A 15,605-nucleotide genomic window follows, 5' to 3' on the forward strand; every position below is an offset into this window, starting at 1 on the left:
CAACTAAGCCTAGCACCACAACTACTGAGACCATGCTCTAGAGCCTGGGAACCACAAATACAGAAGCCGCATGACAACTACTGAAGCCCAGGCACCACAGAGCCTGTGCTCTGCAACAAGAGAAACCACTGCAGTGAAAAGCCCATGCAAACATGCAATGCAATTCGAGAGTAGCCCCTGCTCTCCATAACTAGAGAAAGACTGTGTGCAGCAGTGAAGACCCAGCACAGCCAAAAATAAATTAAAAAATTTAAAAGGCAAAGCTATAGTAACAGAAAGCAAATCAATGGTTGCCAAGGCTTGGGAGAGAGAATTGGCTGCAAAGAAGCACAAGGAAATTCTGGAGGTGTTGGAAATATTCTATATGTTGATTGACTCATATTTGTCAAAGTTCACGGAACTATACACTTTTAAATGGGTGAATTTTATGATAATTACATCATATAGAAGTTGATTATTATTACCTACTTCTGCAAATGATATTCCCCCCAAATACCACCACCAAAAACAGATAATGCTCTGTTGCCATTGCTTACAATGTCCAGAATTTCATTTGAAGTTTTGATGTCATATGGAGAAGCCAGTTATCATTCAGCTGCCCAAAACAGACCGTCAACCATATGTCAGCCACAATTTTAGGTTTGGGAAAATGAGAATATGAATAAAATTCAGTTTTATCTTTAGAAATCTTGCAGTCTAAAAATAAAACTATCATTTTTAACATTTATAGTGTACATATTTTACACTAAATGCTACTTGTACATATTAACTTATTTAATTCTTTCAACAACCCTATGGTGTAGGTTGCATTGTTAATTCCTTTTCACAAAAAGGAAACTGAGGAACAGAAAGGTCAAGTAAATTGCTCAGCTAGTAAACGCAAAACTGGAATTTGAACCCAAAGAGACTAACACTAAAGTGTGCTGTCCAATACAGTAGCCACTAGCCACATGTGGTCCCTGAGCACTAGGAATGTGGTTAGTCGAACTGAGATACATTGTTAAGTGTAAAATACAACCTGGATTCCAAAGACAGTGTAAAAAAAGTAGAATATTATGTTAATAATTTTTACATAATAGTAATTCCTCACAGAAATTATATTTGCTATAGTAGGTTAAAATAAAATACATTAGTGAATTAAGTTTACCTGTTTCCTTTTACTTTTTAAAATGTCGCTATTAGAACATTCAAACTTACATATGTGGTTTACATTATATTTCTACTGACCAGTACTACTCTAGATTCTGAGAATGTAACTATTCTACTCTTTCGGTGACAGGCAGACTTAAAAGTAATTATGAGCTGATATATGGGTGACAAAATAGAGGTGTGGACAAAGTATTATAGGAGTACAAGATGAAAACCATCAATTTGTGATCAGGGATAAAGAACCTGGTGATAAAGTCCCAGAGGAGGAATACAAACTGGGCACGGATAACAAGGGACAGTTCAATTCAGTCACCATGTCTTACACTTATATAACATTTTACATTTCACAAAGTGATTGCATATAAATGAATGCATTTCTTGTACAAGACACATGGATGCATGCATGTGCACTCACTCACTCACACAGACACACACAGTGAAATAGGCAGGCCTGTTTTACAAGCAGAAACTGAGTCTGAGAGATGAAGTCACTTGCTGAAGCTTACTCTGCTGGTAAGTATCAGAATTGGGATTTTAAGCCAAGTCTTTTGAGCCCAAGATCAGGGAATTACTTACCACATCATGGTTGCCACCAGGTAACCTGGAAATACTTTCAAAGAAAAAGGGCAAAATGATATGGGAGACAGGACAAAGGTGGTGTTATACCTGAGCCAGCTTTTACCAGTCCACCAAAGCTGGGTATGCTCATCTCATCCCAACTATTACCAAGTCATGGCTTGTATCAGTCATGGTGGGAGCCTTTGCACTATAGACATTGGCAAATACTACAAATGAAGATTTTTTTCCCCACCAAGAGTCAGCGTCTTAGCACATCACTGAATGGACCATAAAAGGTATACTGAATGGCTACAGTGGCAAGAATCTGTTAAAGCTCTAGCTCTGTCTCTGACTGGGTGAGCTTAGGCAAATCATATAACATCTCTGGGTCCTAACATTTTCAACAATGAACAGGAACACTCCAATTTCAGTTATAAAGTAGAAGTCAGATCTCAAACTCTGGAAGCAGAGAGGCTTGAGATCCCATCACACCTACCATTGGGGAACTTCTTGGTTTCCTAAGCATTCTCCCAACCTTTGTTTCCTTATTTCTGCAAAAAGGTGAAAGGAGAACCTACCCTTGAGGCATTTGTCTGTCAGAGCTTATCTACAGATATTCACTTTATAAAATTAAAAGACGCTTGCTCCTTGAAAGAAAAGCTGTGACAAACCTATGCAGCACATTAAAAAGCAGAGATATCACTTTGCGAACAAGGGTCCATCTAATCACAGTTATGGGTTTTCTGGTAATCATGTACGGATGTGAGAGTTGGACCATAAAGAAGACTGAGCACTGAAGAATTGATGCTTTTGAAGTATGGTGTTGGATAAGACTCTTAAGAGTCCTTTGGACAGCAAGGTGATCAAATCAGTCAATTTTATAGGAAATCAACCCTAAATATTCATCAGAAGGACTGATGCTGAAGCTGAAATTCCAATACTTTGGCCATTTAATGCAAACAGCAGACTCATTGGAAAAGATCCTGATTCTAGGAGAGATTGAGCACAGGAGGAGAAGAGGGTAATGGGGGATGAAATGGTTAGATAGCATCACTGACTCAATGGACCTGAGTTTGAGCAAAGTCAGGGAGATAGTGAAGGATAGGGAACCCTGGAGTGCAGCAGTCCATGGGGTTGCAAAAAGTCAGACAAGACTTAGCAATTGAACAACAACAACAACATTGACTTCATTCAAAATTAAAGGGGCTTTCCTGGTAGCTCAATGGTAAAGAATCCACCTGCCAATGCAGGAGACATGGGTTCAACCCCTTATCAGGCAAGATCCCACATTCCACAAAGCAACTAAGCCCCTGTGTCATAACTATTGAGCCTGTGCTCTAGAGCCTGGGAGCCACAACTGGGTGAGCCCACGTGCCACAACTACTTAAGCCCATGTGCCTAGAGTCCATGCTCCACAAGAGAAGTCACTGCAGCGAGAAGCCCTCACAGTGCAATAGAGTAGCCCCTGCTCTCCACAACCAGAGAAAAGCCCGCACAGCAGTGAAGATCCAGCATAGCCAAAGATTAAAAAAAATAAAAGAAATTGTGTGTGTTATCTTTAAAGAAAACACACAGAATTAAAACTTGGGGAGCCAATACAATATTGTAAAGCATTTATCCTAAATTTTAAAAATGTTAGCAAAAACTAAAAAAACTGGGAATAATTTTACATTATTTATTAATTCACTTAATAAAGTCATTACATGATAGCATAAATAATGTATTTTATTTTTAAAATAGCCATTCTTTCTAAACCCGCCCCCCCAAAATGAAAAGATTGCTAATGTTTTACATGTTTTGCAAATCTGCTTAATGTCTAGCTTAAAAGAAGACAACAGGATTCTCATGTCTGTTTCTATATTCAATCCATTTCAAAAATCATGTTATGGTGCTTCTGAAAAACTCCACTGTACACTAGTGAAAAGACAAGAATAGAAAAGGTAAATAACATCTCACTTTACTGTGAAGGTTGTCCGAAGCTCATGAAACCCATGTACAGCTCTCAGAGAACTCCAGGGCCCTAGAACTACACTTTCAGAACTGCTGACCTAATACAAAGCATTCACTGGCTATTAGCCACTTTCACTCATAGTTTTCATTCCTCTACAGGTTATTGTGAGGGACAAATGAAAGGAAAGGATGTATTTTTTAAAAGACTTCAAAATCATGAAGAATTTACAACATGAAAAATATTCCAATCTCAGAAGTTGGTGCCTAATCTTAAGTATGTATCTTCTTTCATCAGTTGAAGTTTTTACAGTGAAGGGACTCCCCTGGTGGTTCAGTGGCTAAGACTCCACACTCCCAATGCAGGGGGCCCACGTTTGACCCCTGGTCAGGGAACTAGATCCCACATGCAGCAACTGAAGACCCTCCATGGCCCTGATGAAGGCTGAAGATCTCATGTGCCACAGCTAAGACCCAGTATAGCTAAATAAATAAAAATTTTAAAAAGAAAGAAATATTTATAGTGAAGTGAATTTATCAGAGCTGACCTACAATGGAATTAGTCCTCAGAAATGCATATGGAAAGAAGAATGAATGGATGGAAAGATGGAAGGAAGGAAGGACCTCTAATATTTCTTAAAGGCTTAGGGATATGCTGATAGAAACATTACTTTAGGTACTCATCCTAAGACTGGTAGGCTCTAGAAGCCCTGAAAAGTATTCTAAGTGTGCAACTACCAAAGCTATAGTGTCCACCAAGGAAAGAATTGAAATTCCTAGGGACCCAAAGCCCAAGAGCTACCCAAGTGGCCCTTCATGAGTAAAGGACCAACGTGAGTTCCTCCTCTTAGGAGAAATAGAAGGAATAAGCAAGATTTTCACCATGGAAGCTACTGTGGGTCTCATGACAAGAGGAAATGTATATTCAGATTCTTTTTCATTATAGGTTATTACAAGATATTGAACATACTTCAATTTAAAAAATCAAATTAATATGACTTTAAAAAAAAAAAAGTATATTGGTCAGTCTGCCTGCAATGCAAGAGACCTGGGTTCTATCCCTGGGTTGGGAGGATCTCTGGAGGAGGGGATCTTGCCTGGAGAATCCCAGTATTCTTGCCTGGCAAATTCCATGAACAGAGGAGCCTGGCAGGCTATAGTCCATGGGGTCCCAAAGAGCCCAACACAAATGAGCGACTAACACATACACACACATTGGTCATAACCCCTTCAGAACTTAGCTCAAACAGGCCTAAGACAAAAGAAAAAGTATTGATTCACAAAAAGTTGAAGGCTCACTTGAAGACAGAGGATTCCATCTCTTTTCTTTTTCTTTTCCTCTTCCTCTAGCCCCTCCTCCTTCTTGTCTTCTCTTTCCCTCTCCCCTCCCCCTCTATCTCTCTTGTCTATTCTTTCATTCCACAAATCCTGCTTCTGTTTTTGTCTCAGAAGTTCCTACAGTTTCTAACTGCAAGAAGTCCCAAGAGAAAGTTCTCTCCCAGCAGTCCAGAGTCCTGGTTTGCACCTTATTTACCTGCCTTGTGTTTCTATATCCATCCTTACAGTAGGACAAGAGCACTGAATTTAATTGACTTGTCAGTAATCCAAAACAATTTCTAACTGCCTTAGGCTTATTGTTTTGAACTTCATTGGGCATTTTATTACAATGTATAGAATGTCTGCTTATAGATTATTATATATCAACCCATCCAAGGTATCTATCCAAGGTCAATGACAGGTATGTACGCAGCACTAATCTGCACAAACATGATTAGGAAAGTTTGTTAGAAGGGTGTTGACCTGGTCACCCTGTGGTCTAGCAGGATAGAGGCCAACAAAATACTTTGTGTACACAAGTCACATTGTGCCTTGAAAAAAGGACCTATTTCCTGTTTCATTAAAATTTATTATGTTGGACAGTCCTAAGATGTTTACTAGAGTCTGGCCTCTGTAATTTATTAGAGCCATGGGGAATAGAAATGCTCTCTTGCAAACTGAAGTATCAAAATGGCATTTAACAGCCTTCTTTGACAGCATCAGAGTTTATCACGTCTGGCTCATTTTGAAAATTATTTCACATTAAATGTATTACCTACCCTTTAAAGAGAGAATGGAGAGGGGAAGAATAATCTTCTAATAAGAGAAAATTAAAACTCAGCTAATCAGGGAGAAAATGTTTTTAATCCAGCACTGTAAATTTGGCAAAAAAAGATTTTTTAAAAAAGCAAACAGGCCAGCTGGAAGGCAATAAAGCATATATCTATGTCTGATCCACACCACTGCCAGCTGCTGCTTCAAGGGTCTGGCAAAACTAGCTCTTGTACAATAAGTCTACTTCTTTTATTCCTAGAGACATACGGCTTTTTTTGAACTTGGATAGTGATTTTATAGAGTGCTGTTTTATTTACTCTCAATTAATCATGCTCAACTGTAAACAAAGTGTCTGTTTTAGTTCTGCTGACAATTATCCACTTGTCAACATCTCCCTCAAGTACCTTCAGCATCTGGCTACTGCAGGAAACCTCTACATTAAGATGAATGTTTGTCTCTGTAAACTCAGGAATTCATTGGTTTCTTTAGCCTGTCAGCAGTCAGGATTATATTCTAACAAATGTCACACAGGCAGCTTGATGAAGATATATATAATCAGGCAATAAAGGGTTTCTCAGGATTTCCTTTCATTCACTGTGTTTGCTTTGGCAAAAAGAAGAAAATGATTACAACTTGGGAATCTTGGTGGGCGGGCGTAGAGCTGGGATGACTTTGGATACTCCCCATGGCTCTATGACTTTGGATACTGTCCTAAACCACCAGGCACAAGACGACAGCTCAGAAGTTGCTGAAAAATCTGTCCCTCCATTAGTAATATTCCATTAGATCAACAGAATCAAACTGTGTTATAATTGGGGGTAATTTATGTAAAGAAGGCATATGAGTTTTGCTGCAATTTCACTGAGGTTAGGAAGGGGCATGACTTTATCCACTTTGCAAATAACCCTTTTACCTTAGGACACCTTTTTTGTTTACTTAAAATGTGTAGGGAACATAGGGGAAAGTTGCTGTCAAGATCATTAGTATTTTCCCAACAATAACCTGTTTTAAAGGCAAATATTCTATTTGGTGGGTTTTGTGGGATAATTAATAGTGTGTCCCTTGGAGCATCCCTTGGAGAAAGGAGCCCCAGGAAAATTAAACTCAACATACATACTGTATCCATTCTGTTCTTTCATCCATGAGAGAGGAGAGAAGTCACATGTACCACTGGAGTGGGGGGCCAGCAGGGAGAGGGAGGAAGCTAGGGACTCCCGACAGACCAGTCCTCTGGGAGAATGACTGGGTTATTTACCTACATTTTACAACTGGGAGATTAATTTGCACTCACATCCAAATGGAAGAGATTCAAATCACTTAGCATCTTTCCTTGAAGTTGTATTCCTGGGTGAGGAGTGGTGGTAAACCTGTGAGAATGTGGACCACCAAGAGAAACCTGACGTCCAGTTCAGCCTAGCCAGAGAACAGACTGATAGAAAGTGGCCGAGAGCCAAAGTCCAGAAAAATTGACCTCCTCAGCGAGGGAAACAGGACCAGGATGGCGGGACTCACTCGGGGGCCTGAGATCACTATAGAACCAGCTAAGGTAGATGGGGGAGAAACGGGCGGCAGGATGGGGACTTGCTGTGGAGGGGAAGTTAGTAGTAAAAGGGTTTGCCTCGCTCCTTTCTGACAAAAGCTGATCAATCTAACTGCATGTAATTGATTTTAATGAGTGGGGGATTTTCCTTCACATTAACGATTGCCCCGAGTCATCAGCCTGCGCGGGCTACGACTCCCGGCGCGCAGACTCGGTCTTTCCTCCACCGCCAGCCACTCTCGACCTGGGCCCCTTGCCACGCCGCCCAGCTTTGCGGCCCTAAATAGTAGAGAGGTCGGGAACCGGATCCTGGCCGGACCCCCGCCCGGTTTCACCTGGTAATTTATGCACAATTAATTGAGATATCTTTTATACTTGATGTGTTGCAAAATTAATACCTAATTTATGTAATTAGTCAATTAACTCTAATTCTAGCATATGTTCCCAATGCCCAGAAGGTGTTCTGTTTCCCAGGTACTTATTTTGATGTCATAAAATGCAACTAATTAATTTTACATGCATATTAATTTGAGATCTCTTTAGCAGTTCCCTTTGTGCAAGTAATTTTAATATTTGTCTTTCTAACCTTTGCGGGCAAGATGGGTGGGGAGGTGCAGGTGAGCATAAGCGGCACGTGGGTGCGAACCCAGATGACGCCTAGCCTGAGGGGTGGCCCGGGTTGAAAGGGCAGGGTGCTCGGGAAGAGGCCTTAGGCAGCGGCCTCAGGCAGCCTTGGGTGTGGGTATTGTGCTCAGCAGGCCTGTAGGGGGCGGCGCGGGTGTTGACCTCACAAAGTGCATTTTGCTCAAGCCTTTGGGAAACAGCGCGCCTTAGGGGCCGGAGGCTGAGAAGCCTGGGAGCGCTGACAGTGGTCACCGGGACACTTCCCGCGTCCCTGGACAATTGGCTCCGTGGCCAGTCACCTGCACTTCCCGGAGTCGGTGAAAGGCTTTTTTTTTTTTTTGCTTAAGGAAGGAAGACTCCTATTTCTAAGGCAGTCCCGGAGGCACAAAGAGAATAGGTTGCTCTGCGGTGGCGGCCCTTCCCTCCCAGACATCCAGGCTGTTGTCCGAGTGTGAGGAGCCGGAGAGCCTGCTCTCCCCGAAGCTGCCGGGTACAGGGAGAGAGGAACCGCGCCTCAATCTCGGACGGTGCAAGCAGCCATCTGTCCTCTCTGGCCCGGAGCGAAGATAAAGCGGGGCGAAAGTTTACTGTCCAAGTTATTGGGTGGCACATTAAAACTTTTATCCTTTTTGGACAAATTAACCAGCAATTTAATTAATAAAATCAGAGAGTAGTGTAAGTGCCATGATAATGAAGTTAAATGAGTGCACAATAAAATATTCACTAATCCAGCGCATTGCCAAATATCCCCTTAATTCTGCTTAACACTAAAAGGGTTTTGAGCACCATAATGAGATTCCTCTGTCTGCTAATTAATTGACACGCTCCTGAATATTCATACGAGCCAGCACCAATACGTTCCTAATTGCACCGTGGAATAGATCTCAGAGGAAAGTAAATCGCCATAGACTTAATTAAAATAATGTATTCCAGATCTAGGACGGGAAAAGATGAGACATTTGCCTTCGAGCGCGCTAAGAAAGTGGCACCTGGTTGGTGGAGGGGAGAGATATCAAACGTCGGCGCCCAGCCTGAAATAAGCGGCGTGGGACGCGCTGGAAGGGAGTTCGGCTTCTGAAAACAGCAGCTATGCTGCGTCCAAACCCCGCGGCTCGGAGGCGCTGGCTCCCAGGAGCGTCCGCGTTCCTGCCCTGCCAGAGGAAGAGGCTGATGAAGCAGAGTCTAGTACCCCGACCCGGACCAGCGCCCTTTCTTTTCTCTTTACCGTCTGTCCCCAGGCTTGTCCGAAAAGCAGTCTACAAAGACGCGTCGGGGAAGGTTGTCTGTAGCGAAATTGGCAGAAACTTTTCCTTGAGGTTGTCGAAGCCATAGCAGACCCAGCTCTCCCAGCCTAAATAGCGATCTAAGAGAAATCCTTGGCACTTATCTTTGGGGGAGGGCGATAGCTCGGGGGAGAATACCGAGTCCTGTGGATGCTGTCCTTTCTCCCAGCTCCTTTTCCCACAGAAAGCGCCGCCGTCCCCAAACCGCGCGGCTAAGTTCCTGGGCACATTGTCCCTTCCTTGTCGAGTCCAGTGCGAGGGCCCAACACAGCCGAGATTCCCTCGTTAGATAGGAGGGACTCTACTCTCAGCTGGATGGCAGAGCCATTTTTGTGTGGCAGAGCCACACAAGTGAAATTCCTTGGAAAGATGAGAGTCCCTCCACCCTCCGTCTTCTTGGAAAAAAAAATCACCACAGGTTAGAAACTAAAAAGAGTTTATTTGAAGACATACAAATGCATATTTATTATACACATGTAGGCATTAACAATGTAAATTACACCGCCAGCAGTTGCTGGTTGTTTATTCATTAGATCTTTAGAAAATCTACATTGCCTCCAGACAGCGCGATGATAATGTGAAATACACAAGCAGTTTACATAACCAACTTTGAAGCGGAGCTCTGTGCTACGCGACTCAGTCATCAACAGGTCGCGGGGATCCGGACGCGAAGGAAAACCTAAGTGGCTAATAGTTACCAAAGATCTGGGAAACCTAGGAAGCCCGCGGCTCCCTCTGTCCTTTTGGAAATGGGTAACAAATGTGGAGAAAAAAGAAAGATCTGATCCACTCTCTACGGTTCTCTATTTTACCCTATTTATGTACAGCTTTTTTTTTTTTTTTTTTGGCAATTAAAGAAAAATAAATGAAAAGAGGATGAACGGACGGAACTGAAAGACCGACCTTCCCCAAACTGGGTATTCGGGAGAACCAGTTAAAGACTTTGAACCTCAAATGCTGGGAGTTGGGTGGGGTGGGGTGGGTGAAGTGAGAGGTTTTCTTAACTGCCTGCACGGGAAGAAAAGGCAGCCTACTTTAGTTAAAGGAATCTATCCACTCCACCAATCAAATCACTATGGCCACCATAAACAAATGGTTGTCAATCCAAAGAAAATCACCTGCATATCAGCCTTTTGGAATTAAATCCTTCCGATTCAGGATTCACCCAAAAGATGGAGAGGGGAAGGTACTTTAAGAGGTAAATAGCAGTGCAGATTTACTGCTTATTTTAAATATATTTTTCTTAATAAAAATATCGAATCAGGGGGAGTGAGGGGTTGTTTACTAGGGTGGCTGTGAGGATGGGTTGGGGCGGGGTTGGGGGGGTGGGGGGCGGGTGAATGTTGTCAACAACAGTTGTTAAGTGCGGAAGTTTCCTAAAAGCTACACGGATGCTATGATCGGTCAAGTTAATGATTTATTCCCCTCTCCGCAGTCCATCACTTACGGTGGCCCACCACTCACTGCTGAGGTGTGCGGGTCATGCGGGAGGGTGAGGGTGTTTGAATGTTTTGTTACCCTTATCCCTTTCTTTTTTCGGTTGTGCCGGCAGGGTACATGAGGAAATGCACTGCCGATCCCAGACACTGTGCATTGCTGGGAAGGCAGCTAGTTTTTTCTCAGACCGAAAATCTGATATCCCTACTGCTGTGAAAATTGAAACCTGAATTTGAGAAAGAAGGGATGAGGGTAGAGAGGGAGAGGAAAGAGGGAAGGAAAGAGATGAAGAGATAGAGGAACCCGAGGGCGGTGCATCCGTTTCTGTGGCGTTGGTACACTCAGGGCAACCGGGTATCCCCTACAGCTAGTCTGTTCACGGAGACCCACCAGGAGTAAGCGAAGTGAGAGCCTGGAGCAGAGTCGGTGCTGATGAGGAGGGCATACGGCAGGGGGTGGGCACCCAGCGCTGGGACTCGAGAAGCAAAGTCTTGGTCCCAGGTGAGACCCGCCTAAGCAGAAGGACCCCACTGGCCAGGGACCCCGCCGCCCAGCGGAGGCGAGCTCCTGGCCGCGCTGCTGGCCCCGCCAGGCCCCGCCTCCCAGCCATTCTTAGTTGGGGGAGGCCAGTAAGGATCAGCCGCTTTCTTTCTTTGGTGTCTTTCTTTTTCAAACCCGCTTTGTGGGTGGCAGCTCAGCGGGGGACGAATGGAGACCAAAGGGAAAAAAAGCCCAAACGAGGTGTGTGTGTTGGTGGGGGGGGGGGGCGGTTTGGGTGGGGAAAGAGAGAGAGAAGGAAATCAAATAGTTTTAACCATCCCAGGAACACAGTGAGTTATTGTATCTAAAGGCTGTTGTGGACTTCAGCGAGACCTGCTTCTGCCATTAAGAAAACACATACTGCATATGTCTACCGGGTTAAGCTCTCCTCCTCGTCTCTGAACAAACAAAGCAGAAGCCCAGGGTTTTAAGCCTGGAGACCTACAGGTTATCCGGATTCCAAAACAAATTAAAACGGGCGAATGCACCAACAACTATTATGGATGCAAGATATTTTTCATTTCAGAGCTCTGCAGTTCCCCCTCTCCACAGAATTGATTTTATTCAAATTTCTGAGCAAAGGACATTTAACCTACTGTACAGGACTTAATATTCTCTTGCAATCACTATCTTAATTTTTCCAGATAATGCAAAGGAAACGAAACACTCTTCTCACTTACTAGAAGCTTTGAAACACCTCATAAAGCTAAAAACCTTCCCAATTCTGCAGTCCCTAAATCCTTCTCCCAAAATAACATTTAAAAAGTGGCTGCCTAACCAGAGATACTGACCTCTTCCCCCAAATCTGAGCAAACAAGTAATTCTTGACAAAGAAAATTAATATGAAAAGTATAGGGTGATTTTCTCCCCCTCCCCCCTTAAGAAAAAAAAGACCCTTTGCTCCACCCCGCTATTAAACAAAACACAATACCTTTTTCTGGGTGGTACTGCACAGAAGTTGATTCAGTTTTGACAATGTTGTTTAGCTATCATTTGCTATTTTGAATGAATGGGAGCAATCCCCCCTTTTACAACATTTGTTTCCTATTATGGAGAGGTGCAGCAGTTGAGGGCAGACATGTGAAAGTGGCTGTTTGATTCTCTTTTTCATCCCCCTGACCCTGCTTTTGTCCTTCCTCACCCTGGGAATGTCACGCCTCGCTACTTCACTTTGAGATGCTCGAGAAAGTGGCTTTGTTATTCCCTTTTAGACATACACGAAATTGTTCTCATTCCCCCCGCTGTAAAAGATACTTCACATCGGGCCTCGGTTCACAAGTGCAATGCAATTTGGCTTAGTCCAACCTTTGTTCTGCTTGTACAAATGAGCGAACAGTGCACACATTATACAGTTGATCTACTGCTGTCTTAACCCCAGAGTTAGGGGCTGGGAGAAAAGCAAGTTAATCCCTTCAATACCAAGGTGGTTTTAGCAATATTTCCTCCAATAATAATAATAATAGATTTGAATTGCTGCTTCTATTTCACACAGTGCAGGGCAAAACTTCTGGGGAGGGTTTAGTAACAACAAAAATCCTTCCACCAACCGTTGGCAAATAAATTTGGGACAAGTACATATGTAGGTTTGGTAATGCCCGATTTAAAGCGATGCAATTATTAGTACAAAGAAGGGACTGGATTTGGAAAGTCAGGCTTTAAAGACTTGAAATCTCAGAGCAAACCACTGCCAGCAAAGACCAAATGCTATTTAGCAAACAGAATCCAAAGAGGGCATTATGGGGAGCCGGCAAGAGTTGTTTTCAGGGGCATTGAAACTGCCTGTTTACAATGGGTGGGGTTGGCACTTCTTGGGGATGGATGTCCCCAGACCAGCCTCTATCTCTGGCTGTTTTTTCCTGCTTGAGATGGAGGGAAAACTGAGCCTTCCACACTCTCCAAGCTGGAGCAGCTGCTTGGGAAATACTTCTATCATGTGTGAGGTGCTGCCATTCCCTTTCACACCACCCCAAGGAAAACAGATTTTAAGTCCTGGGGCCCCAGCCATAGCCATAGGCCATACCCATGGCCAGGCAGCAGAGACTGGGGAGGAGACACCTCTGAATATCAACCCCCCCCCCCAACTACACACACACACCCTCCTGGTTTGGATGGGAGTTAAGAGTGATCAGGAGGTGGAGGCTCTTGCCTCCCTCAGAATCCAGCAAGATTTGGAGAGGGCGAGGGTATTAATTTTAGGCAGTATGCTCCTCATCAAAAGTTTCTCCCCAATTTCTCTGATGTGAGTTAAGGTCCAAACCCTATGTAGCCCAGTCACCAACCAATTAAATACATGGATCCAAAGTTCCCTGTGAGATGTTCCTTCCTTCTGGTTTGAAAAACAGCTGTGTTATTTGGGCTGCCTGGTGCTTGGGGTGGCATTGGGGAGCACTGGTGAAGAGGGTGCCAAGTCCTTCTGCTGCCGGTTGGCCCTTGGCACCAGAGTGTCCCCTCCCCCACATCTCTTCCTTGAATAATCTGATTTCCCACCGGACGTCAAACTGGCCTGGCAGTATGAGCCCAGACCCCTGGGAGCGTGGGACAGCCATGGCCAATATGCTTCCCTGATGCAGCGCCCACCTGGGTGTTGGTCTCTGGTGGAGCCCAAGGACCTGCAACACCCTGCTGTCCAGTGGCGCCAGGCTGAGACAACTTCCTGAGCAGGGTCCCTCTGGTGCCCAGATCCCCAAGGTTAGAGCCAGGCTGTGCCATGCGGGCTCCAGGTGCACATATTCTGAGGACAGCCTCCGGGACACTCAGGAGGACGATTTTTTTTTTTTTTTTTACAAAAACTGACCACTGACAAGCTGAGGGAGTTTGTTTTAGTGCTGAATACCCCAGGAACAAAATCCTTTTTAAAGGAAAGCTAAGTCATTTCATGCCACCAAAGTCCAGATCTGATGAAGACTGACAAAGCGGCACAGTGCCTTAGCGTGGGTTCTCAGAGAGACTAGAGGACTTGGGCACCTGCGGGGAGGCAGCCTGAAAAGTTGGGGCGGGTCAGAGGAGGCACAAGCCCTCGACCTTCACCCCCACTTCCTAGCAATTTTACTGCCCATTTTACAGAGATGCTGGGAAAAGTGGAGAGAGGGAGAAAAAGTAAAGTGAAGAGAACTGAGGGACAAGAGTGCATTAGAAAGAGGAAAGAAGGAGGGAGGATGGAGGAGAGGGAGGGGAGCACACCCCGAGTGAAAGGAGGAGGAGGAGAAGGGGGCCAAGGAAGGCTTAGCCAAAGCGCTCCAGGCAGCACGGAGTTCACTTTCCAAGTTGGGAAGGCGGGTATTGTTTTTGGCGCCTAGGAAACCCTCGGAAGCTGCCGGGTACTCTCCTCCACCTCCCGTTGGTGTTTGGTAAATATTAACAAACCAGGGCGCGTTACTTTCTGGAGTGCGGTGGAGCGGCTGGCATGGGCTCCGGATAGTTTTCCTCTCCTCGAACCCCCGCCCCCAAACCCCAGGCACCCCCCCCACCCCTGTTCACGCACACACACCTGCTTGACAACAGAAGGAATCAAAATCAATATTGTATTTGTCACCCCTCTGTCTCCTTTTTACTCCCTCAGCAGCCCCGGTGCCACTGAAGCGAATTGTGGATTTATGGAGGGAAATTAGCATAAATTATTACGAAATCTGTAGCCGTGTGTGGTCCAGCTTGTGAGAAAAGAGGCTATTGCGAACTCTCCAAGCAGAAAGGTGGTCGGTGGTGGGCTCTGCGGAGGTGATGAATGGCTATTGCACGAAAGAGATTTCCAGTTGGTTTGCACATGGGTATAATTGACTTATGTGTATTTTATACAGTTTTCCCAACAACTCCCTAAGCCTCCAGGTCGGATGTGCTCCCTCCCCAAAGCTTCTGTTTGCTTTGGGTTCTATACAATAGACTGATGCACTTTTCAAGATTTCTGGAAAGTGCTCCTTCCCTCCTCGTCTTCATAATACTAGTCTTAAAACGCTCTATAAAGAGAATGCAAATCTGTCCCTTCCCCTGGGCTTTGTAGATCTTCAGGAGGAAATTAAGGTACAATTTTACAGCAAAGTACACTTTTTAAATGTGCATCTCACAACTCTTCACTCCTCACAGAAGACAAGCTTGTGCCATTAGAAGCAGTTTCTTTAATTAGTCCTGAGCATGGACAATGTGCCTCACTTCCCATCTCCACCGGAGCCAAACTTTAAGGGTCCCTACTTATATCCTCCTATGTCCCCAACTTGGTGGTGACAACTTTCCCAGGGAGACAGACCGAGATTTATTCCAACTTGGATTTTTTTTTTTTCACCCAAACGTTTTTACTCTTAGAATTTAGCTAATCTTCTGTTTACTCGGAGCAATGATTTCGACAGCCATACAAAGACCCTTTGCAAGGCAATTGTTAAAACAAAACCATTCGCTCTCCCCATCCCCCACCCTTAATACGCGGGAAATACTAGGGAGTGGGGGGG

This window comes from Oryx dammah, unplaced genomic scaffold (genome assembly GCF_014754425.2).
Source record: "Oryx dammah isolate SB20612 unplaced genomic scaffold, SCBI_Odam_1.1 HiC_scaffold_26, whole genome shotgun sequence".
Classification (NCBI taxonomy): domain Eukaryota; kingdom Metazoa; phylum Chordata; class Mammalia; order Artiodactyla; family Bovidae; genus Oryx; species Oryx dammah.